This window comes from Pan troglodytes, chromosome 4 (assembly GCF_028858775.2).
Source record: "Pan troglodytes isolate AG18354 chromosome 4, NHGRI_mPanTro3-v2.0_pri, whole genome shotgun sequence".
Classification (NCBI taxonomy): Eukaryota; Metazoa; Chordata; class Mammalia; order Primates; family Hominidae; genus Pan; species Pan troglodytes.
In genome coordinates this window covers 111,356,905-111,380,235 of record NC_072402.2, presented here as the reverse complement: position 1 = coordinate 111,380,235, position 23,331 = coordinate 111,356,905, and positions in this window count along the sequence as shown.

The window sequence follows — 23,331 nt, the reverse complement described above, 5'->3', positions numbered from 1 at the left end:
CAAAATCACTACATCTACTTAGCAGAGTGGGAAAAGCTGGAATTTTAGAATTTATAAAAGAGAATGCAAACAACAACAAGGCAATTCATGCTGTAGAACTCTAGTACATCTTGGGAATTGAATACATCAGATACCAAGGTGAAGGGATAGGGTACAGCAAAGAGGGGGGAAGGCTGAAACAAAACTGGGTGAACCTCTACATAAGGAGCACTTCGGTTCCCAGATCCTTTCCCCAACTTGCACAGACAGACCACTAACCCAGTCTTACACCAGCAAGAGGAGAAAAATGTGTTCTCCGGAGCAGCAGTTCTTAAAGTGTAGAGTCCCCAGGACACTTCTGGGGATTTACATGATCAAAACTATTTTTATAATAATACCAGAATATTATATGTATTTTTCATTCTCATTAATGCATAGGGGAGTTTTCCAGAGGGTACATGCAGAGAAGCTATGAGAATCCAGCTTCCTTCTATTAAGTTAGACATTTAAAAGATTTGTAAAGATGTAAAATAATGCTACTGTTTTCACTAAATTGTTTGTTATAGGAAATAATTGGGGTGGGTCAGAGGAATGTTGCTTTTTGGTATATTCTATTCTACTATTTGACTTTTTAGACTATGTATTAATCTAAGCATGCATTACTTTAATAGATTAAAAATATAGGGTTATGATTAAATTGGAATGTCATTTTGCAATTACTAATGAATTAATAGATATAGGCATTGATCATCAAAGACAGCTAATGTTTAAAGAGAGAGAGACAACAAGACTGTGGGTGTTTCCCAAAGGATGAACAAAATACCACCTGTGAAGTAGACCTCCCCCAAGCCCCAAATCAAATCTGAATCTGAATCTGATTAAGACTCTAGAACTCATTACCCATTTACAGGAAATACAAAGGATGTTAAACAGCACCACAGGAATATAATCAGCAATATCCAGACTATGAAAAACTCTACAGAGCAAGCAATTCAATTTCTTTAACTTAAAAGGGAAGGGGAGAGCAGGAGGAGGAAAAAAAGCAACTTAAGAAATACCTTATATATCCCCAGTGTCTAGGAAAGGGCTGTTAAACTGGACTTTCAGGCCAAATACTCAAAAGAAAGGGAGGGTTTATTTCCATGTAACTACTCAGAATAAAAGACACCCTTATGTCAACATCTCAGTGATGACAAGAGGTAAGCATATTTCAGTTTCAAATAGCTCATTATTCAGGAAAAGGAGCTTCTACAGGAAATGCCCACATATGTGTACCTAGAAGCCAAACCATGTGGTCCCCAATATGGTCATTCAGATGCATCCATTCTGCCTTGTTGAGGCACTACGCAGTGCTTGTCATCTAACTAATCATCACACAGGGACAGATTTCATTCCATGCAGGGCCTGTGGCCAAGGAAAATTCCACAACAAAAAGGAAAAATGCCCAAAAGACAGTTTCTGAATACTAATTAAAACCAGCAAGACTAAAACAAGTATTCTATCTGTAAGAATAAATTACAATGAATCAAAACCCCTAATCATAAAAATTTAGCTTTGAGACAGAATCAAACATTCAGAGATCTCAGCACATATCTAAGTATGGGCACTTTTTACACTAGCCTACGTCAGTCAATATATGATATTCCCCTGACCATAGCCATGGGTTCAGGAATTCGCAATTAGCCCTGTCACTGCCAGTCAAGTACCAGGAGAGGTTTGCTGATATTTCTGGGGTGGAGCAGTTAAAGTTTCAAGGACATAAGATCCAGAGCTGCTGCTCTCTCTCCCCCAAGGAATGAGCTTGCCTGAGAATGGGGCCCAAGTGAAGGGAGTAGAGCTGACAGATGGAAAGAAATGCAATCCCACTTACATTGTTTGATCCCCTAATTAAGCTACTGAGCATTCCATTAGGACCTCTCTGTCAATCATCTATTTACCAGTATGAGAGAGATGAGTTGGAATTTTTTTACGGCAACTGAAGAAGTCCTAAATGATACAAAGATAAAGGATATAGCAGGCAGAGGAGGTTTCACTTTAGCAAACAATGGCCTGCCCCAGCCCAGCTGCCCACAGCAGAGACATTTGGGCCTGAATCACCAAGCTCCCCTGTGGCTGTGATGCATTTGTGGCAAGAAGCTAGCATTTATCAGCTTCATCCTTCCTATCAGCATCTGCCCTGCTGCTGTAGCAGCATTAGGTAATATATTAGGTTCCTAGGGCTTCCATAAGAAATCACCACAAACTAGGTGGCTTAAAACAATGGAAATGTATTCCTTCACAGTTCTGGAGGCCAGAAGTCACAAATCAAGGTGTCAGCAGGGCCGCACTCCCTCTAGAGCCTCTAGGAGAGATTCCACTCCTTGCCTCTTCCAGCTTCGGGCGGCTATGGGGATTGCTCGGCTTGTGGGTGCATCATTCCAATCTCTGCCTTCTTGTTCCTATAGCTCTTATTGCCTTCTCCTTTTCTCTCTAATCTCCCTCTGCCTCCCTCTAAAAAGGATGTTTGTCATTGGATTTAGGACCCACCCAGACAACCCAGGATTATCTCCTCATCTCAAGATCCTTAATTTAATCTCCTCTGCAAAGGCACTTTTCCCAAATAAGGTAACATGGAACGTGAACATATCCTTCTGAGGGCCATCATTCAGCCCACTACAGGTAATTAATGTCCTTAAAAACTCATGGCACAGCATGAAGCATCTTGTTGAGGTAATACTCTGTGGCATGTTGGTTCCCAAACTGCTCACACACTAGAAACACCTGGGAAACTCACAGTGCCCAGTTGGCACCCCATGCCAACTAAATTGCAGTGTATGGGAGTGAGAACCAGGCCTCAGTCATTTTTAAGGATTTCCCTCTGGTGATTCCAACAATGTTTTGGGAACCACAGGTTTCATAGCAGTTCTTTATGTATCTTTTCACTTATCTTCAAGTTCAAAATTCTTTGATTTACTTTTTCTGTTTGTTTATTAAAACTCTTAAATGTTTCCCTCATGGTTTCTTTATTAAAATAAAGTCATTTATTTAAAAAAATCTTATTGGATATTTGCTTATGTTTTTCCCTTGATCATGCTTATGAGAACTTAGGAACTGCTCTCACCCCAGAGATCCACAAATTTGCCAGTCCTTTCCCAGTGTACACATCTCTGCCAATGGCAAAACCAGCTGCCTTGGATTTAATTCCTTTGAGTAAAGATTTGTACCCACTGGATTGCACGCCATTTTCAAAGAATTACTTTAAAAGGAATGATTAAACTTTAAAAGCTTTCAGGTCTATAAAGTAACCCCAGAGAATAAAGGAAGAGATGGAGTTTTGAAGGAATCTTGGTAATGGATATGGAAAAGAAGTGTTTAAATTTCTTGTATTTCAAGAGAAATGGTTTGGAATGCTTTCAAATGAGGTCAATAGCTGTAGAGAGAATCTCAGCACGTAGCACTGGTCCTATGACACTGTGTACTCAGGAACATGCCTAGTTTCTTCTTGCAAAGAAAGTAAGTTCAGCTTGAGGCATACATGTAGTTAAATTAGCTCTAGATATTGAAACCATAACCTCTGACCATTCTCCTTATCAATTTTTTATCAAACATACCATCATTCCAATGAAATATTTGAGGTAAAAGTATTTCTCAGTATGCATCTCTTCTCACATTGATTCTTTAAGTTCTTAGATGCAGCCAAAAGTTATTGCATGATCCCAAAGTCCAGAAAAGAATAGAAGATAGCACGTCCTTACCTAGAGAACGGTTTTATACCTGTTTTATATTACTGAGAGTGATTTTTTCCCCACAATATCAGTGTGAAATCAGTCACGATATTTAAAAACATAGTTCATATTAACATATATTTTTCTAGGTAATGCGACTTTTTACATTATATTTTAATATTTGCTAAACCCTTTAATAAGTTCCAGATATCATACTTCCTGTCTTATAAGTGCTCATGGCCAGAGGACAGAGAAGCCCTAATGCAGTCAAAATCAGCAAATATTTATTGCCTACTTTATGCAATGCATTTTTTTTTAAATGAGATAACAAGAGGTTCCACACCATTCATGGGCTGGAGAGATTTCCTGGGCCTTGAGTGAAGACCAGGGCTTGAACAAGGAGAGTATGCTACCCAAGGAAATCAGCAGGAGCAAAGGAGTATAGATATGAAAGTAAGCCATGGTGGCAGATACCTGGCTGTTGTTTGCTAAGGATCAATTTCTTCCTTTTTCAATAACTGCAAGCCAACGTTCTCTGACTATCTATTCTTCTTTCACTCTCAGCTTGCCACAGCTTGTGGATCCTAACAGAAAACATAAAACTCCCGGGCCGGAATCAAAACACTTGGTTACTCACAGCAATAGTAGTTGCCAGAGTATTCACATTTTCTTAGGTCAGTTCCAAGCCCCAGTTACCAAAAAGCAAAGCAATGAGAGCCAAGTGCTACCTGCACACTCAGTAGGGTGTTACAGGAACCCAATATTTTACAATGAACAGTAAGCATGGCTGCCTTTGTTCCAGAAGGAGATACTATCTCTATCTTCCAAGGATGTTTGCCATAAAACATCATTGAAAAGATAGCCCAAAACAAAGTCATTCAGTGCTTCTGCTCATAAGATGTGCAGAAAGCCAAGAGACTCATGGAGAAATGTCTGCCAATGCCTATATTTTGGTTTTCGAGTTCATTCTTCTCCATGAAGTATACTGAATATACAACCACTCAATTAAAAGCTATTAGTCATCTGGCAGACGTGAATGACAAGGAGCTTACTACCTTAATTCCCCCAATGAAAAGCAAGGACCAGAAGAACTACATTAGGAACTGCACCTACCCATGCCTCAGAAAAGCATAAAAACCTTGCTAAGAAATATTGACGGATAAAACAATCCCCAAACTTCAACTCTTGAGAGAGGATTTTGGATTTCAGTGAGAGAGAGTACGCAGCCATTTTCAGAAAACATCATTTCTTTACTGAGGTAGAAAGAACATTGACTTCTGCCTTTTTATAAATCATCTATTTCATTTGCCAGGTTACTTTCAAACCATCTCATTTTAAAGAGAAGTATGCATCATAAAAATAAAAACATATTTTTCCTTGTTTCTTTTGTCTGATAAAGTAACAAAGGGTAACATGTTTGAGAGAGGTGAATTTATTACAAAGAAATTTCTACTTAACAATGTGGGCAATAAACTAAGGAAACCTATTACCTTTAAGTGATCATGCCAGTGAATTTTTTCAAAGATTTAGACAAATTCGTGATTAAGAAATGGGTCTTAGTTCAGGCTGTTACAACAAAATACCATAGATTGGGTCCCTTAGATAACAGACATTTGTCTCTCACAGTTCTGGAAGCTGGAGGTCCAAGATCAGGATGCTGGCATGGCCAGGAGCCAGTGAGGGGGCCTCTTCCTGGCTTGCAGATGGCTGCCTTCTTGCTGTGCCCTTGCATGGATGTAAATTTCTCACTCTTCAGTCAGACAGGCAGAGAAAATGCACCTTTTTAGTAGAACTCTTCTGATCATTTGCACAAGTACCCACCAGTTAGTAGCAGAGGGAAAACATTTACCCTTTAATTCAATCTAGTAATTTTCTGTCTGAGACCATACTCTGAACTCTCTTGAATTGACTTATCTCTTTTGAAGGCTGCAAGGCAGAGCCCCTGGCTTGCATCATGCAGGAGACAGATACAGCCAGACTTCTGGGACTTACCAGGCTAGGACCATGCCCAGGCTTTCCAAGCTCCTCCCACCCACCACCCCCGCCCTAAGATGGCATGTAGTTGTGTGAGGGGCAGTGGAGAAGGGGATCTTGGATCTGGGATTGGGTGGTGCCCTCTGGCTTCTCTGACCTCTACATCAACCCCCCTAGTCAGCCTGGTCCCTTCTTCCTTGGCCAGTTACAGTACCAGTCAGTGCTTGGTGTAATTTGTGATTTGGTCTTAAAAACCAACAAATAAAATCCTAAGCCCCCAACCTACTGCATGGATCTCCTCTTGGCCAAGGAGACCCCAAGAAACCTGAAAAACTGAATTTCCAGCCATGACAAGAAAGGAGGTCGGAAGTACCTCGTTATACCCTTTCCCTTTTGGAGTTTATGCACAATTGACCAGCATTAAGGTTAAAATAGCGCTCAAAAGGCTGACATAACAGACTCTTTATGGCAATAAACTACCAAATTATAAACAAGACCTAAGGCCATGCAAGGTCAGGATGAAGTCACACCCTACAAACCATAACGTCTTGGTAAATGGTTTTTGTTGCTATTGTTGTTTGTTTTGAGATGGTGTTTTGCTCTTGTCACACAGGCTGGAGTACAATGGCACAATCTCAGCTCACTGCAACCTGTACCTCACGGGTTCAAGCGATTCTCCTGCCTCAGCCTCCTGAGTAGCTGGGATTACAAGCATGCGTCACCACGCCCGGCAAATTTTTGTATTTTTAGTAGAGACGGGGTTTCACCATGTTGGCCAGGCTGGTCTTAAACTCCTGACCTCAAGTGATTCGCCTGCCTTGGCCTCCCAAAGTGCTGGGATTACAGGTGTGATTCACTGCACCTGGCCAGTAAATGGGTTTTTTTTATTAACCCAGTATAACACGGCTTACTTTTCAACCTGACTCTAAAATAGCATCACCTGACAGCAGACTCTGAAGCAAATCAAAATACTTTCCCCCAAAATACATTTTATTGATGTATTTTGAAATGGGCCTGCAAAGTTATCTTTTGTAGGGAAAACTTGTACCTGTAGAGAATCTCCATTAATACAGCCAGGGCTTCCATTTTTAGGCCTTTCCTGAATATATAAGAGATTACTTAAGACTCTGACACCTTTCAAGATCTGAAAAGTGACATTTACCATCTATTCTCGCTGAGGGCTGATACCTATGAGGCTTTATCTACATAACAAGGGCCTTTGCTCCCATAAACCTCTTAAATCAAGCACACCTTACTACTGACTTCATGTTTCCAGATGATAGTTTAACTCTCTCAACCAATTAACTAAAGAATATCCAAAACCCACCTATGACTTGTATGCCACTGCATGGAAATATTCCATACTTGGAGATGTCCTCCCATTTGGGGCCAAATGTGTACCTTCCATGTATCGACTTATGTCTTTGCCTGTAACTCATGTCTCCCTAAAATGTATAAAACCAAGCTGTAACCCAAGCACCTCAGGACCTCTTGAGACTATTCCCCAAGCCATGATCATTCATACTGACTCAGCAAAAACTTCTTTAAAACATTGCACATAATTTGGTTTTTCCATTAATGGTCTCTTTGGCTGATCCAGGCCTGGCAGTGATCACTGCTTTTCTTGGCTACTGGAAGTCTGCTGCATGGCCTGTATGATCCTTCAGCTACACTGCAAAGACACCCTTTCCACTGGCACAGCCTAGAGTGACTGCCTCGGTTAAATTTCATGTCCTTCCTGGATTTTGTCTATGCTACCCATTAACCAAAGTGGGGGAGGGGGGGAAGCTAAGCTTAGGCACCCCTTCTGTGTCTAAAACCACTCAGCCAACCATTTAATTTGATGTGGCCACCACCACAAATCAGGAGACATTTACAAATAATCCCCTAGCCCCAACACCAAAATGCCAATTGAGGATAGGGCTCACTCCTGGCCTTTGGCCTTTCCCTCAGCTGATCCTCATATCTTTTAGCCCACAGAGGAGGGATTGGGATGTCTCTCACCCCCATCTACTCTGCCTTTCTTCTTTCCTTATTCTATAATTTTTCAGGACAAGAGGATTTCATTTCTTCTATTCTTTGTGTATGAGGATGTGCAGAAAAGCAAACTGTTTTTTCTCCCACAACTCTCTACTCTCACAACACAGAATGCTTCTATGACCAAATGTGTGGGGATTGTTCCCCCAACACCAACCGACCAATCAGTTCTGCAGTGGACACCACCTGGGTGTCCTCTAATTCAATTAGATTGTGACGCTGTCTACCTGGAGATAGCATCGAATCCCACAGGTTGAGGGCTCAGCCCTCACAAGACTGCCCCTGACTTCAGATGACACTTGTAAGCCTCATGTTGTTTTACCTGTGCTTCTAACCTATCAGCTATATATCAGGGTTCCCACAATCCCCTCTTCAGGTTTGACTGGTAGGTATGACTGAAAGTTCCAACCTCTCATCACATAGTTGGTTCCCATGGCAATCAGTCCCCATCCTGAGGTCACCCAGGAGCCTCCAGCCATCAGTCAACTCATCGGCATACATAAACACACCTACTACTCTGGGGATTTCAAGGATTTTAGGAGTTGTATCTCAGGATATCAGACAGAGACCACAGATATATTTCACAATATCAAAGGGGGTATTTTTTTTAATCTTTGTGGAAGAAACGATACTGATCAAAATCCTCCCTGTTTGGTTCTTGATATGTATAAAATTTGAGGAAATTGAGAAAAATTGTCCATCCTCAATAATGTCTGTCTTGCAAGCTTATTGCCTTAATGCAAAATCCTGTTTGAAATACCAGAAACTGAACACAAATTCTTTCTTTCTCTTTATATTTCCACTGTAACAATCCTTTAACTTTACCTCTATCCCCAGCCATATGAATCCCTCAGGATGTAGAAGAAAAATACATGGAAAGGCAAAAAAGAAAAGCATGGCTTTTAAAAATGAATATTACCTCTGTCAGAGGCGTTTGAACCAGAGTAACTCCATCTTGAATAGGGGCTGGGTAAAACAAGGTGAGACCTACTGAGCTGCGTTCCCGGGAGTTTAGGCATTCTTAGTCTCAGGATGAGATAGGAGGTTGGCAGGGTTGATATCACAAGGTACAGGTCATAAAGACCCTGCGGATAAAACAAGATCTGGTAAACAAGCCAGCCAAAACCCACCAAAACCAAGATGAAAGTGAACTCTGGTCATCCTCGCTACTCATTATATACTAATTATAAGGTATTAGCATGCTAAAAAAAAAAAAAACCCATCAGTACTGTGACAGTTTACAAATGCCATGGCAATGTCCAGAAGTTACCCTATATGATCTAAAAGTGTGAGAAGCCCTAAGCTGCCCCTTTCTTGGAACACTCATGAATAATCTACCCCTCGTTTAGTATATAATCAAGAAATTACTACTCAGTCGAACAGCCCATTCCACTGCTCTGCTTATGGAGTAGACATTCTTTTCCTTCTTTATTTCTCTAATAAACTTGCTTTTGATTTACTCTATGAATTCACCCCAAATTCTTTCTTGGTTAAGGTCTAAGAACCCTCTCTTGGGGTCTGGATCAGGACCCCTTTCCAGTAACATCTCAGTTGTAGTCACACTTAACAGCTGTACATTTTCTGATTCTTACATGCAAATATTGCTGCTACCTTTTTTCTTTAAAAGTTTTTCCTATTCAACCTTAGAGAGTTTATCACTTTTGCAATGTATGAGCTGTTAACTTGGACACTCACTCGCTTAATAACAGGTACACCTAATGTAACCGAGCAGCTTAGCTTCAAATTGCATTTTAAAACTTTTTTTCTTTCCTCCTTTTCCGCAGTCTCAAAACATAGCTTTGAGACAAACTATGGATGTGTTTTCTTTTGTCCGGAAATACAGCCTTGGAACGTGCTTTAAAACTGCACTCCCTTCCCTTTCAACCCACCTTATGCTCTCATGCCATATGCACATTTATTTATTTACCTGGATGTTTCTTACGCTCACACCATGCCCACTTAGCTGGTCATATATTTCCTTAGAAGCTTCAAGGGCCGAATTCTGACACAACCTAGGCACCGCCAGAACTCTCTCCCCAGCTGAAGATACTTCGAGGGCGGAGTTCACTCCCAGCTAGAAATTAACAGCAAGATTGACAGCAATTAATCTGTAACCTAGTTAGGTCCACCATGGAGCCGGCCCCTTCACCAGATGGAACAAGAATTCAAGATAAGCCATTGGAGTGAGTCACGCCACCTGGCACCTCCTAGCCCCTCCTTTCCTCCCCTGTATTCCAAGTCCCCTTCTTAAAACCCCTGCCCTCTCTTCAGAAATTGGAAAGGTGGCAATTTTCAGAAAGGATTCTGGCCTCTTCCCCACTTCTGGCAACAGATAATAAAATTCACTCTTTTTATCACCCCTCACTCTTGTCATTTTGGCTTTTTTTTCTACAAGTGGAGAGCAGCCGGACCATCTTTTGGTTACAATAAGCCTTTACTATGGAGATAAAACTACAAAGAATAATTAAATTAACGCCAGAAAATAGTATGCTTTTCATCTTATTTCCATCATTTAGCAACAGTTTGCTTTTTAGGTCACTTTTTTTTTTTTTAATTTTTGTGGGTTTTTTTGTTTTGTTTTATTATACTTTAAGTTCTAGGGTATATGTGCACAATGTGCAGGTTTGTTACATAGGTATACATGTGCCATGGTGGTTTGCTCATCAACTTGTCATTTACATTAGGTATTTCTCCTAATGCTATCATTCCCCCAGCCCCCAACCCTCAACAGGCCCAGTGTGTAATGTTCCCCACCCTGTGTCCAAGTGTTCTCATTGCCCAATTCCCACCTATGAGTGAGAACATGTGGTGTTTGGTTTTCTGTCCTTGTGACAGTTTGCTCAGAATGATGGTTTTCAGCTTCACCCATGTCCCTGCAAAGGGCATGAACTCATCCTTTTTTATGGCTGCATAGTACTCCATGGTATCTATGTGTGACATTTTCTTAATCCAGTCTATCATTGATGGACATTTGGGTTGGTTCCAAATCTTTGCAATTGTGAATAGTGCTGCAATAAACATACGTGTTCATGTGTCTTTATAGTAGCAAGATTTATAATCCTTTGGGTTTAATGGGATTGCTGGGTCAAATGGTATTTCTAGCTCTAGATCCCTGAGGAATCGCCACACTGTCTTCCACAAAGGTTAAACTAATTTACACTCCCACCAACTGTGTAAAACCATTCCTATTTCTCCAAATCCTCTCCAGCATCTGTTGTTTCCTGACTTTTTAATGATTGCCATTCTAACTGGTATGAGGATGGTATCTCATTATAGTTTTGATTTGCATTTCTCTGATGACTAGTGATGATGAGCATTTTTTCTTGTGTCTGTTGGCTGCATAAATGTCTTCTTTACAGAAGTGTCTGTTCATATCCTTTGCCCACTTTTCGATGGGGTTGTTTTTTTCTTGTAAATTTGTTTAAGTTCTTTGTAGATTCTGGATATTAGCCCTTTGTCAGATGGGTAGATTGCAAAAATTTTCTACCATTCCGTAGGTTGCCTGTTCACTCTGATGGTAGTTTCCTTTGCTGTGCAGAAGCTCTTTAGTTTAATTAGATCCCATTTGTCTATTTTGGCTTTTGTTGCCATTGTTTTTGGTGTTTTAGTCATGAAGTCCTTGCCCATGACTATGTCCTGAACAGTATTGCCTAGGTTTTCTTCTAGGGTTTTTATGGTTTTAGGTCTAACATTTAAGTCTTTAATCCATCTTGAATTAATTTTTGTATAAGGTATAAGGAAGGGACCCAGTTTTAGCTTTCTACATATGGCTAGCCAGTTTTCCCAGCACCATTTATTAAATATGAAATCCTTTCCCATTTCTTTTTTTGTCAGGTTTGTCAAAGATCAGATGGTTGTAGATGTGTGGTGTTTTTTCTGAGGCATCTGTTCTGTTCCGTTGGTCTATATATCTGTTTTAGTACCAGTACCATGCTGTTTTGGTTACTGTAGCCTTGTAGTATAGTTTGAAGTCAGGTAGTGTGATGCCTCCAGCTTTGTTCTTTTGGCTTAGGATTGTCTTGGCAATGCAGGCTCTTTTTTGGTTCCATGTGAACTTCAAAGTAGATTTTCCAATACTATGAAGAAAGTCATTGGTGGCTTGATGGGGATGGCATTGAATCTATAAATTACGTTGGGTAGTATGACCATTTTCACAATATTGATTCTTCCTACCCATGAGCATGGAATGTTTTTCCATTTGTTTGTGTCCTCTTTTATTTCATTGAGCAGCGGTTTGTAGTTCTCCTTGTAGAGGTCCTTCACATCCCTTGTAAGTATGATTCCTAGGTATTTTATTCTCTTTGTAGCAACTGTGAATGGGAGTCCACTCATGATTTGGCTCTCTGTTTGTCTGTTATTGGTGTATAGGAATGCTTGTGATTTTTTGCACATTGATTTTGTATCCTGAGACTTTGCTGAAGTTGCTTATCAGCTTAAGGAGATTTTGGGCTGAGATGATGGGGTTTTCTAAATATACAATCATGTCATCTGCAAACAGGGACAATTTGACTTCCTCTTTTCCTAATTGAATACTCTTTATTTCTTTCTCTTGCCTGATTGCCCTGGCCAGAACTTCCAACACTATGTTGAATAGGAGCGGAGAGAGAGGGCATCCTTGTCTTGTGCCAGTATTCAAAGGGAATGCTTCCAGTTTTTGCCCATTCAGTATGATATTGGCTGTGGGTTTGTCATAAATAGCTCTTATTATTTTGAGATACATCCCATCAATACCTAGTTTATTGAGAGTTTTTAGCATGAAGGGCTGTTGAATTTTGTCAAAGCTCTTTTCTGCATCTATTGAGATAATCATGTGGTTTTTGTCATTGGTTCTGTTTATGTGATGGATTGTCTTTATTGATTTGTGTATGCTGAACCAGCCTTCCATCCCAGGGATGAAGCCCACTTGATCATGGTGGATAAGCTTTTTGATGTGCTGCTGGATTTGGTTTGCCAGTACTTTATTGAGGATTTTCGCATCAATGTTCATCGGGGATATTGGTCTAAAACTCTCTTTTTTTGTTGTGTCTCTGCCAGGCTTTAGTATCAGGCTGATGCTGGCCTCATAAAATGAGTTAGGGAGGATTCTCTCTTTTACTATGGATTGGAATAATTTCAGAAAGAATGGTACCAGCTCCTCTTTGTTATACATCTGGTAGAATTTGGCTGTGAATCCGTCTGGTCCTGGACTTTTTTTGATTGGTAGGCTATTAATTATTGCCTCAATTTCAGAACCTATTATTGGTCTATTCAGAGATTCAGCTTCTTCCTGGTTTAGTCTTGGGAGGGTGTATGTGTCCAGGAATTTATCCATTTCTTCTAGATTTTCTAGTTTATTTGCATACAGGTGTTTATAGTATTCTCTGATGGTAGTCTGTATTCCTGTGGGATCGGTGGTGATATCCCCTTTATCATTTTTTATTGCATCTATTTGTTTCTTCTCTCTTTTCTTTATTAGTCCTGCTAGCAGTCTATCTATTTTGTTGATACTTTCAAAAAACCAGCTCCTGGATTCATTGATTTTTTGAAGGGTTTTTTGTGTCTCTATCTCCTTCAGTTCTGCTCTGATCTTAGTTATTTCTTGGCTTCTGCTAGCTTTTGAATTTGTTTGCTCTTGCTTCTCTAGTTCTTTTAATGGTAATGTTAGGGTGTCAATTTTAGATCTTTTCTGCTTTCTCTTGTGGGCATTTAGTGCTACAAATTTCCCTCTACACACAGCTTTAAATGTGTCCCAGAGATTCTAGTACATTGTGTCTTTGTTCTCATTGGTTTCAAAGAACATCTTTATTTCTGCCTTTATTTCATTAATTGTCCCGTAGTCATTCAGGATCAAGTTGTTCTGTTTCCATGTAGTTGTGTGGTTTTGAGTGAGTTTCTTAACCCTGAGTTCTAATTTGATTGCACTGTGGTCTGAGACACACTTTGTTGTGATTTCTGTTCTTTTACACTTGCTGAGGAGTGCTTTACTTCCAATTACGTGGTCAATTTTAGAATAAGTGCGATGTGGTGCTGAGAAGAATGTATATTCTGTTGATTTGGGGTAGAGAGTTCTGCAGATGTCTATTAGGTTGGCTGGGTGCAGAGCTGAGTTCAAGTTCTGGATATCCTTGTTAACCTTCTGTCTCATTGATCTGTGTAATATTTACAGTGGTGTGTTAAAGTCTCCCATTATTATTGTGTGAGAGTCTAAGTCTCTTTGTAGGTCTCTAAGGACTTGCATTGCATATATATTTAGGATAGTTAGCTCTTGTTGTTGAATTGATCCCTTTACCATTACATAATGGCCTTCTTTGTCTCTTTTGATGTTTGTTGGTTTAAAGTCTGTTTAATCAGAGACTAGGATTGAAACCCCTGCTTTTTTCATTATCTTGGTAGATCTTCCTCCATCCCTTTATTTTGAGCCTATGTGTGTCTCTGCACATGAGATGGGTCTCCTGAATACGGCGTGCTGATGGGTCTTGACTCTTTATCCAATTTGCCTGTCTGTGTCTTTTAATTGGGGCATTTAGCCCATTTACATTTAAGGTTAATATTATTTTGTGTGAATTTGATCCTGTCATTATGATGTTAGCTGGTTATTTTGCCCATTAATTGATCCAGTTTCTTCACAGCATCGATGGCCTTTACCATTTGGCATGTTTTTGCAGTGCTGGTACCGGTTTTTCCTTTCCATATTTAGTGCTCCCTTCAGGAGTTCTTGTAAGGCAGGCCTGGCAGTGACAAAATCTCTCAGCATTTGCTTGTCTGTAAAGGATTTTATTTCTCCTTCGCTTATGAAAATTAGTTTGGCTGGATAGGAAATTCTGGGCTGAAACTTCTTTTCTTTAAGAATGTTGACTATTGGCCCCCACTCTCTTCTGGCTTGCAGGGGTTCTGCTGAGAGATCCACTGTTAGTCTGATGGGCTTCCCTTTGTGGGTTACCCGACCTTTCTCTCTGGCTGCCCTTAACACTTTTTCCTTCATTTCAACCTTGGTGAATCTGACAGTTATGTGTCTTGGGGTTGCTCTTCTCGGGGAATATCTTTGGGGTGTTCTCTGTATTTCCTGAATTTGAATGTGGGCCTGCCTTGCTAGGTTGGGGAATTTCCCCTGGATAATATCCTGAAGAGTGTTTTCCAACTTGGTTCCATTCTCCCCGTGACTTTCAGGTACACCAGTCAAAGGTAGATTTGGTCTTTTCACATAGTCCCATATTTATTGGAGGCTTTGTTCGTTTCTTTTTACTCTTTTTTCTCTAATCTTGTCTTCTCACTTTATTTCATTAATTTGATCTTCAATCACTGACATCCTTTCTTCCACTTGATCGAATCAGCTATTGAAGCTTGTGCATGCATCACAAAGTTGTCATGCCATGGTTTTCAGCTTCATCAGGTTATTTATTCTAGTTAGCCATTCATCTAACCTTTTCTCAAGGTGTTAGCTTCCTTGCGATGTGTTAGAACATGCTCCTTTAGCTCAGAGAAGATTGTTATTACCGACCTTCTGAAGCCTGCTTCTGTCAGCTCATCAAAGTCATTCTCTGTCCAGCTGTGTCCCGTTGCCACTTTTCTTTTTTTGAAACAGGAAGGGTCTCAATAGCTTGCCCAGAGTGGAGGGTGCAGTGGCACTGTGATAGTTAATACTGAGTGTCAACTTGATCGGATTGAAGGATACAAAGTATTGATCCTGGATGTGTCTAGGAGGGTGTTGCCAAAGGAGATTAACATTTGAGTCAGTGGGCTGGGAAAGGCAGACCCACCCTTAATCTGGTTGGGCAAAATCTAATCAGTTGTCAGCACAGCTAGAATATAAGCAGGCAGAAAAATGTGAAAAGAGAGACTGGCCTAACCTCCCAGCCTACATCTTTCTCCCATACTGAATGCTTCCTGCCCTCAAACATCGGACTCCAAGTTCTTCAGTTTGGGAAATTGAACTGGCTCTCTTTGCTCCTCAGCCTGCAGATAGCCTATTGTGAGACCTTGTGATCGTGTGAGTTAATAATTAATAAACTCCCCTTTATATATGTATCTATTCCATTAGTTCTGTCCCTCTAGAGAACCCTAATACAGGCACAGCCACCTTGAATTTGGGGGCTCAAAATATCCTTCCACTTCAGCCTCCCAAGTAGCTGGGACTACAGGCATGGACCACCACACCTGGATAATTTCTTATTTTTTTGTAGAGACAGAGTCTCATCATGTTTCCCAGGTTGGTCTTGATCTCCTGGGCTGAAGCCATCCTCCTGCCTCAGCCTCCCAAAGAGCTGTGATTACAGGCATGAGCCACTGCACTCAGCTAGACAGCTTTTTATTTCTCAGATGTCTTTCCCATGATTTCTGTGATCCTCATGGCCTACTTTACAGTGTATTCAATTGGTGTGGATTTTCATGGGCGAGAAACTATCTCGACAGTTTCTCTCCATATCAACAATAGCAAGCCAGAAGCGAATGTCCAAAACCTTAACTCCCTTTAAAATAATGAAATGAATACATTATACCAAAAAGAAAAGGAACTAGTTACTCCAGTTTAAAAATGTACAGAAATCCCTAAATTCATAGGGAGCTCTCCATCACGTTAGCTTTGTAGCCTAAAGAAAATACTCCACAGGCAGAACTGGTAGATGCAGCTTTCTCACTTCCACTTCCCTGCCGGGCTTTCACTCAAAATTAGCACTTTCCTAAGTTTCAGCTTCACTCTTCTAACCACGTACAAAAGTCACTGTAATTGTTTCCTTCCATCACTGCCACCTCAATTCTCCTCTCTGCAAAGTATGGGTAAATAAAACAAGCAGAGTTCTTACTTTCTAACAAAGGTTGCCCACAGGCCCAAAGCAAGAACTGCTGGGCACTTATACCTGGGCACAGGAACTCTGGCTGTCTCCTGAAACACCGAAAGTAAAGTCAAGAAATTAGTGAGGATTTAGAAACTCAAACCAACCAATACTTTCTAAAGTTTGGCAGCGTAATAATCTAAGAAAGATTTTTTTCCGTCAGAAGATTTTTTTTTTAACTAGCATTAAGTTACAGATGCTATGCTTCAGTCTGCCAGGTCATGTCCACTTTTTCCAGTGAAACGTTTGAAAAGATCTTCCTTTCTCTCATGCTGGTACAATGCTCAAGGATGAAAACACTAACCTATTAAGAGTAAATACTGTTTTAACCCTAAACAAACTGTAGATAGCAGCTAATTTTTTAAGACAAAAACACAAGGCTCTCAAACAGATATTTGCAAACCCATCTTCATAGCAGTTTTGTTATTCACAATAGCCAAAAGGTGGAAACAACCAAAATGTGTATCAGTGAATGAATAGATGAACAAAATGTGGTGCATACATACAATGGAATATTATTCAACCTTAGAAAGGAAGAAAATTCTGATACATGTGGCGACATGGATGAACCTTGAAGACATTATGTTAAGTGAAATAGGCCAGACATAAAAGGACAAATATTGGCCAAGCACAGTGGTTCATGCCTATAATCCCACCACTTTGGGAGACAAAGATGGGTGGATGGCTTCAGCCCAAGGTTGGAGACCAGCCTGGGAAATGTGGCAAAACCTCGTCTCTACTAAAAATACAACAAATTAGTGGGGTGTGCTGGCACGTGCCTGTAGTAACCAGCTACTCGCAAGGCTGAGGTGGCAGAATCACCTGAGCTCAGGAGTTCGAGGCTGTAGTAAGCCAAGATCATGCCACTGCCCTCCAGCCTGGGCAACAGGAGTGAGACCCTGTCTCAAAGAAAAAAAAAAGGACAAATATTGCACAATTCCACTTATATGACATATTTGGAGTAGTCAAATTCATAAAGACAAAGAAAAATACTTGTTATTATATATTACTGAGGAGAGGAAAGAGTGGGGAGTTATTGTTTAATGAGTATGGAGTTCAAAATGATAAAAATGTTCTGAAGATGTGTGGTGGTAATGGTTGCACAAGAATGTAAATGCGCTTAATACTACTGAACTGTACACTTAAAAATTTCTGAGGTGGAAATTGTTATGCTATATATATTTTACCATGGTAAAACACATATAGGCCAAGTGCAGTGGCTCATGCCTATAATCCCAGCACTTTGGGAGGCCAAGGCAGGAGGATCACTTGAGGTCAGCCTGGGCAAAATAGTAAGCTGTCATCTCTACAAAAATAAATAAATAAATAAATAATTAGGAAGGCATGGTGGCACATGCCTATAGTCCCAGCTACTCAGGAGGCCGAAGTGGGAGGATTGTTTCAGCCCGGGAGGTCAAGGCTGCAGCAAGCCATGATTGTGACACTGAACTCCAGCCTGTGTGACAGAGCAAGACTCTGTTTCAAACAGGTAAAAAATAAGACACATACACACATCCAAAACTGTGTTCTTGCTCTCAAAATAAAAAGTTCCTCAGTCCCATGCTCCCATACTTGCTTATGTACTGCTGAGAATCCCATTTTTGTTTTAGAGTACCAATCCTATGAGGCACACTTTCACCAGCGATAAATCCTCTTCCTCTGCCTTGGAGTTGTGCTTCTCAATTGCACATAGTGGGAACCAGTGTTCTCATCCTGGAGAGGAGGCAGCAGTGGACCCCGAGGCCTTCATCCTGTCCTGCTAAAGCACCTATCGGTGCCTGTGCTGCCATCCATCAATCTCTGCAACGAGTGCTTCCTGTTTCCCCCCAGCTGTCAGCTATCCCATTGGTGTCAGCTGAATTCAAAGGGCATTTTGCCCCCCAAGAAAACATCCTGACAGTCAGATGGTATCACTGAGAACATTCATCAAACATTCAGAACCAGCTGAAATTGTATCATATGAAGTAGGGAGGGAGGGGAGCAAGGGCCTCCCAATCCCTGCCTTCAGTGCTGACTGAGGATGGGAAGTGAAGAGTCCTAATGTTTAAGGCAGGAATCTCTTGTTGTCCCTTTTACTCCTGTCCTCACACTGGATTCCATAAATGCCTTCAGGTTTTGAACCTGACCCTGTCTTTGAAGTATCATTGTCTTAGTCTGTTTTCTGCTGCTATCACAGAATGCCAATGGATAATTTGTAATGAATAGAAATTTCTTTGGCTTGTAGTTCTGAAGACTGGGAAGTCCAAGAGCATGGCACTGTCATCTGCCGAGAGTCATCTGATAGGGGCAGTAGAATGGCAAGTGAGCTCATGAGAACAAGAGAAAAAGGGGTCCAAACCTCCACAATAGCTAACCTACTCCTACAACAATGGCATTAATCCATTCATGAAGGCTTTGGCTCATTAGGTGACCTGATCACCTCTTAAAGGTCCCACTCTTAATACTGTCACAATTGCAATCACATTTCAAACGGTTTGGAGGAAACATTTAAACCATAACAATCCACCCCTGCCCCCCACCCCCTGACAAAAAAAAAATTATGTCCTTCTCACATACAAAATACATTCATTCCATCACAATCATTCCAAAAGTCTTGTTTCAGCATCAGCTCAAAAGTCTAAAGTCTCATCTAAATCAGATAGGGGTGAGACTCAAGGCATGATTCATACTGAAGCAAATTTCCTTCATCTATGAAATCAAAACAAGTCATCTACTTCCAAAATACAAGAATAGGATAAGCATAGGATAGACATTCCCATTCCAAAAGGGAGAAAAATGCAAGGTGACAGAAGTAACAGGTCCCAAATGAGTCCAAAACCCAAAAAGAAAATCAACATTAAGTTTTAAAGTTCCAGAATAATCTCCTTTGATTGCATATTCTGCATCCTAGGCATCCTGGGGAGTAGCTGGGCACCCAAAGCCTTGGGCAGCCTGGGCACCCCTGCTCCTATGGCTTTGGTGGTCTCAGTCCACACTTGAGCTCTCTAAGGTTGGAGTCTTGTGCCTGTGGCTGTCGCAGGCTGGAGTTGGACACTGGTGGCCCTAGAGCTCTGAGGTCTCAGTGGCAGTCCCATTCCCACGCTTCACTAGGCATTACCCTATTAGGGATGCTTTGTGGCAGCTCCATCCCTGGGCAAGTTTCTGCATGGACCCCCACACTATCTGTGACATCTTTTACAATCTGGGTGGAGGTAGCCAGCCCCTTATGTCTCTTACATCCTAAGACCTTTCAGATTTAACGCCACATGGATGCCACCAAGACTCACCACTTGTGCCATCCAGAGTGGCAGCCTGAGCCACACCTGGGCCCTCTTGAGTCATGGCTGGGGTGGCTGAAGGGTGCTGTGCTGAAATGCAGAATCACAGTCCCAAGGAGGCCCTGGGCAGTAAGCTCATGGATGCTCCAGGCCCATTCCTTGAAACCATCTTGTCCTCCTAGAGCTCTGGGCCTGTGATGGGAGGAGCAGCCTCAAAGATCTCTGAAATAACTTTGGGGTGTTTCTCCCATTGTCTTGCTGAATGACACCTGGCTTCCTTCTGTCTGTGCTAACCTCTTTAGCAAATGTTTGCTTGGCCACACCCTTAGTATTCTCTCCTAACCATGCTTTTTTACTCTTTACCTGGCCAGGCTGTGAATTTTCCATATTTTTCTGATCTGCTTCTTTTCTAATTATAAATTCCATCTTTAAGTTATTTATGTCCTCTCACATCTGTGTGTGGTTAAAAGTAGCCACACAACAGCCTGAATGCTTTGCTGTTTAGATATTTCTTCTGCCAGATATCCTAGTTCATTGCTCTTAAGGTCTGCATTCCATAAAGCCCTAAAGGCATGGAACACAATTCAGCCAAGTTATTTGCAACTATATTACAAGGATGGCGTTGACTCCAGTTTCCAATACCTTGTTTCTCATTTTTGTCTAAGACCTCATCAGAATGAGCTTTACTGTCTATATTTCTACCAACATTCTGACCAGGACCACATGAGTGATTCCTAAGAATATTTAGACTGTCTTTAGTTCTGGGGTCTTCTAATCCCTCACCAGAATTGCCCTGAAGAGTAACACTTCATTCATGACAATCTAGGTTTTTTTCTAGCCTGCTCCTCCAAATTCTTCCAGCCTCTATTCATTACACAGTTCCGAAGTTAATTATATATTTTTAGGTATTTGTTATAGCAACAGCCCCACTTCTCCATACCAGTTTTTTGTCTTAGGGTTCTTTAGAGAGACAAAACCAACTGAAGAAGGAGAGAGAGAGAGGTGAGCAGGTATTTATTAGGGGAATTGGCTCCTACAGTTATGGAGGCTGAAAAGTCCCATGACAGCTGTCTGCAAGCAAGAGACCCTGAGATGCTGGTAGCATGGCTCAGTCCAAATCCAAATGCCTGGGAATCCAGGAGGCTACCCAAGTCCTGGACTGCAAAGGCCAGACAGCCTGGAGTTCTGACACCCCAAGGCAGAATAAGAAATGTGTATCCCAGCTCCAGAAGAGAGACCAATTTGCCTTTCCTCTGTTTTTGTTCTATCTTGGTCTACATTAAGAGTAGATCTTCCGCACTTAATCCAATCAAACTCACACACCAGTCTCCTCTGGAAATATAATCACAGACACACCCAAAAATAATGCTTTACAAGTTCTCTACGTATTCCTTAATCCAGTCACACTTAAATCAACTTCACACCTAAAATTAACCATCACAATAATGCCTCATACATGCCTTTTTGTATAATCATCTGAAGTAAGCATTAAAAACTGAAGGAGTAAGTCATCTCACTTGGCAGCTGTTAGAAAAACTGTCTGTCTGGAGTTGGGATGGGTCTACAAACATATGTTATGGTCCAGTCTTCTGGATTCATATGCCTGATCTTGACCTTGGCCCCTCTGTTAACATCTTATCTGGATGGGTGACTTAGAATTTCACTTTGGGGATGTCATAAAATATTATATGCATCCACACACTCAGCTGTTTTTTCTTAGGGATTTTAAAGCAGCTTGTAAATTTCAAAGAGGAGTTAACAGTTGCAAACTTTTTAGCTGAATCAATGTATTAAAAAGACTTTTTGACAAGGGTAGATGAGTCCTGGTGTCTTTGCAGAATTTGTCCTTTTCAAAAGTATCTGCATTTTTCCAGTGCTTGGGATGACAAATTCTCAGATGTGAGACCTTTTGTGGGAGATCCAAGGAAAGAGACAAAACAAAAACAAACAAACAAAAAATCTAAATTGGAAAAGAAAACCATTTGAGATTTGTTCAGCTCAATCTTGAAATAAACCATTCAGTAAAGCCTGAATTTTCTCTAAGCATTTGGCAGCAATATTAGCCACAGATTGTTTACACTATCATTTAATTTCCCATTGGAACTTTGAGGGGATAAAAATACTAAGAATGTAATGAAATAATATATGTGCAAGCACCTAGATCAGTGTCTGGTACGATGTTGGTGCTTAGCTGAATTTGAAAAACAGTAATAACTACTTTCACTAAACCAGTTATAAACCATTTTTCTGTACTTGATAGTGGCGTTACCTGGGGATGTTAATTTGGTTTTTTATCTGTTTATTGCTTCATCTGCTTCTGGGTGCTCAGTTCATAAGAGTGGATCAGGCCCAAATATACTTAACTCCTACTTGAGCAAGGGAAGGCATACATGGGTTCCTACACCTAACCAGCAGGAAGTGAATTTAAGGGATTTACCTCGATTTTTTTGTAAACTCCAAAAATGGTAATGCTTCACAAATAGGACAAGTCTAAGATTAGGCAACAGGATGAAAAAATTATAACATGAATCCACTCTTCCTTCTATAGGGCTTCCTCCCCCAGTCCTATTCATAATAGGACTAAAAATGATCAAAAGCACAGTAGGCCCCATAAAAACATGACAAACTTACATTACTAATTTAGGGAGTGTATTAGTCCATTTTCACACTGCTGTGAAGAAATACCTGAGACTGGGTAATTTATAAAGAAAAGAGGTTTAATTGACTCACAGTTCCGCGTTGCTGGGGAGGCCTCAGGAAACTTACAAAAATGGCAGAAAGCACCTTTTCACAGGAAAGAGAATGAGAACCAGCAGAGGAAATGCCAGACACTTACAAAACCATCAGATCTCGTTAGAACTCATTCACTATCATGAGAACAGCATGGAGGAACCACCCCATGATTCAATTACATCCCACCAGGTCCATCCCATGATACATGGGGATTATGGGGATTACAATTCAAGATGAGATTTGGGTTGGAACACAGCCAACTTATATTGGGAGATACTCGTGACCTCTTTTCACACCATTCACACTCTCAGTGCCACCCTTGGAAAGAGAATTGACAGAGCAAAACAGCTATATTGATAAAGGTTTGTTTTTTCTAAGGATTAACCCTTAAATGACAGGGCTTAGTTTTATCAGTCCTAAATTGAAAAAGCTTCCCAAGCAGATGGTGAATTTCTCCTTATTCATAACTCACTCAGCTTAATGGTATATTTCTTGTGTTCCCCAGACTGCCTGAGTTTTTATTTTCTATTTAGTCTTAGCCTTTTGTTTCAAAACAGGTTTTATTTACATTGTGCTTTCAGCATCATTATTTATTTTTCTTAGTATTATATCCTAAAACACTGTTGTCCTAGATTTTACTGCACCCTGGAGTCCATTTTTATGCTTTAAAGGTGATTAGATGGTTTATTTCATTTGCTTGCTTTTGTTTACTGATTTTAACTTTAGTGAAAATGAAGTCCAACATTAGGGTATGCTTTATGAGATAACCTGGGGTCTTCTCATTATCCACTTTCTTACTTCAGAAGCCTTTATAATTACCCCAGAGAGTGTACAGGCAGA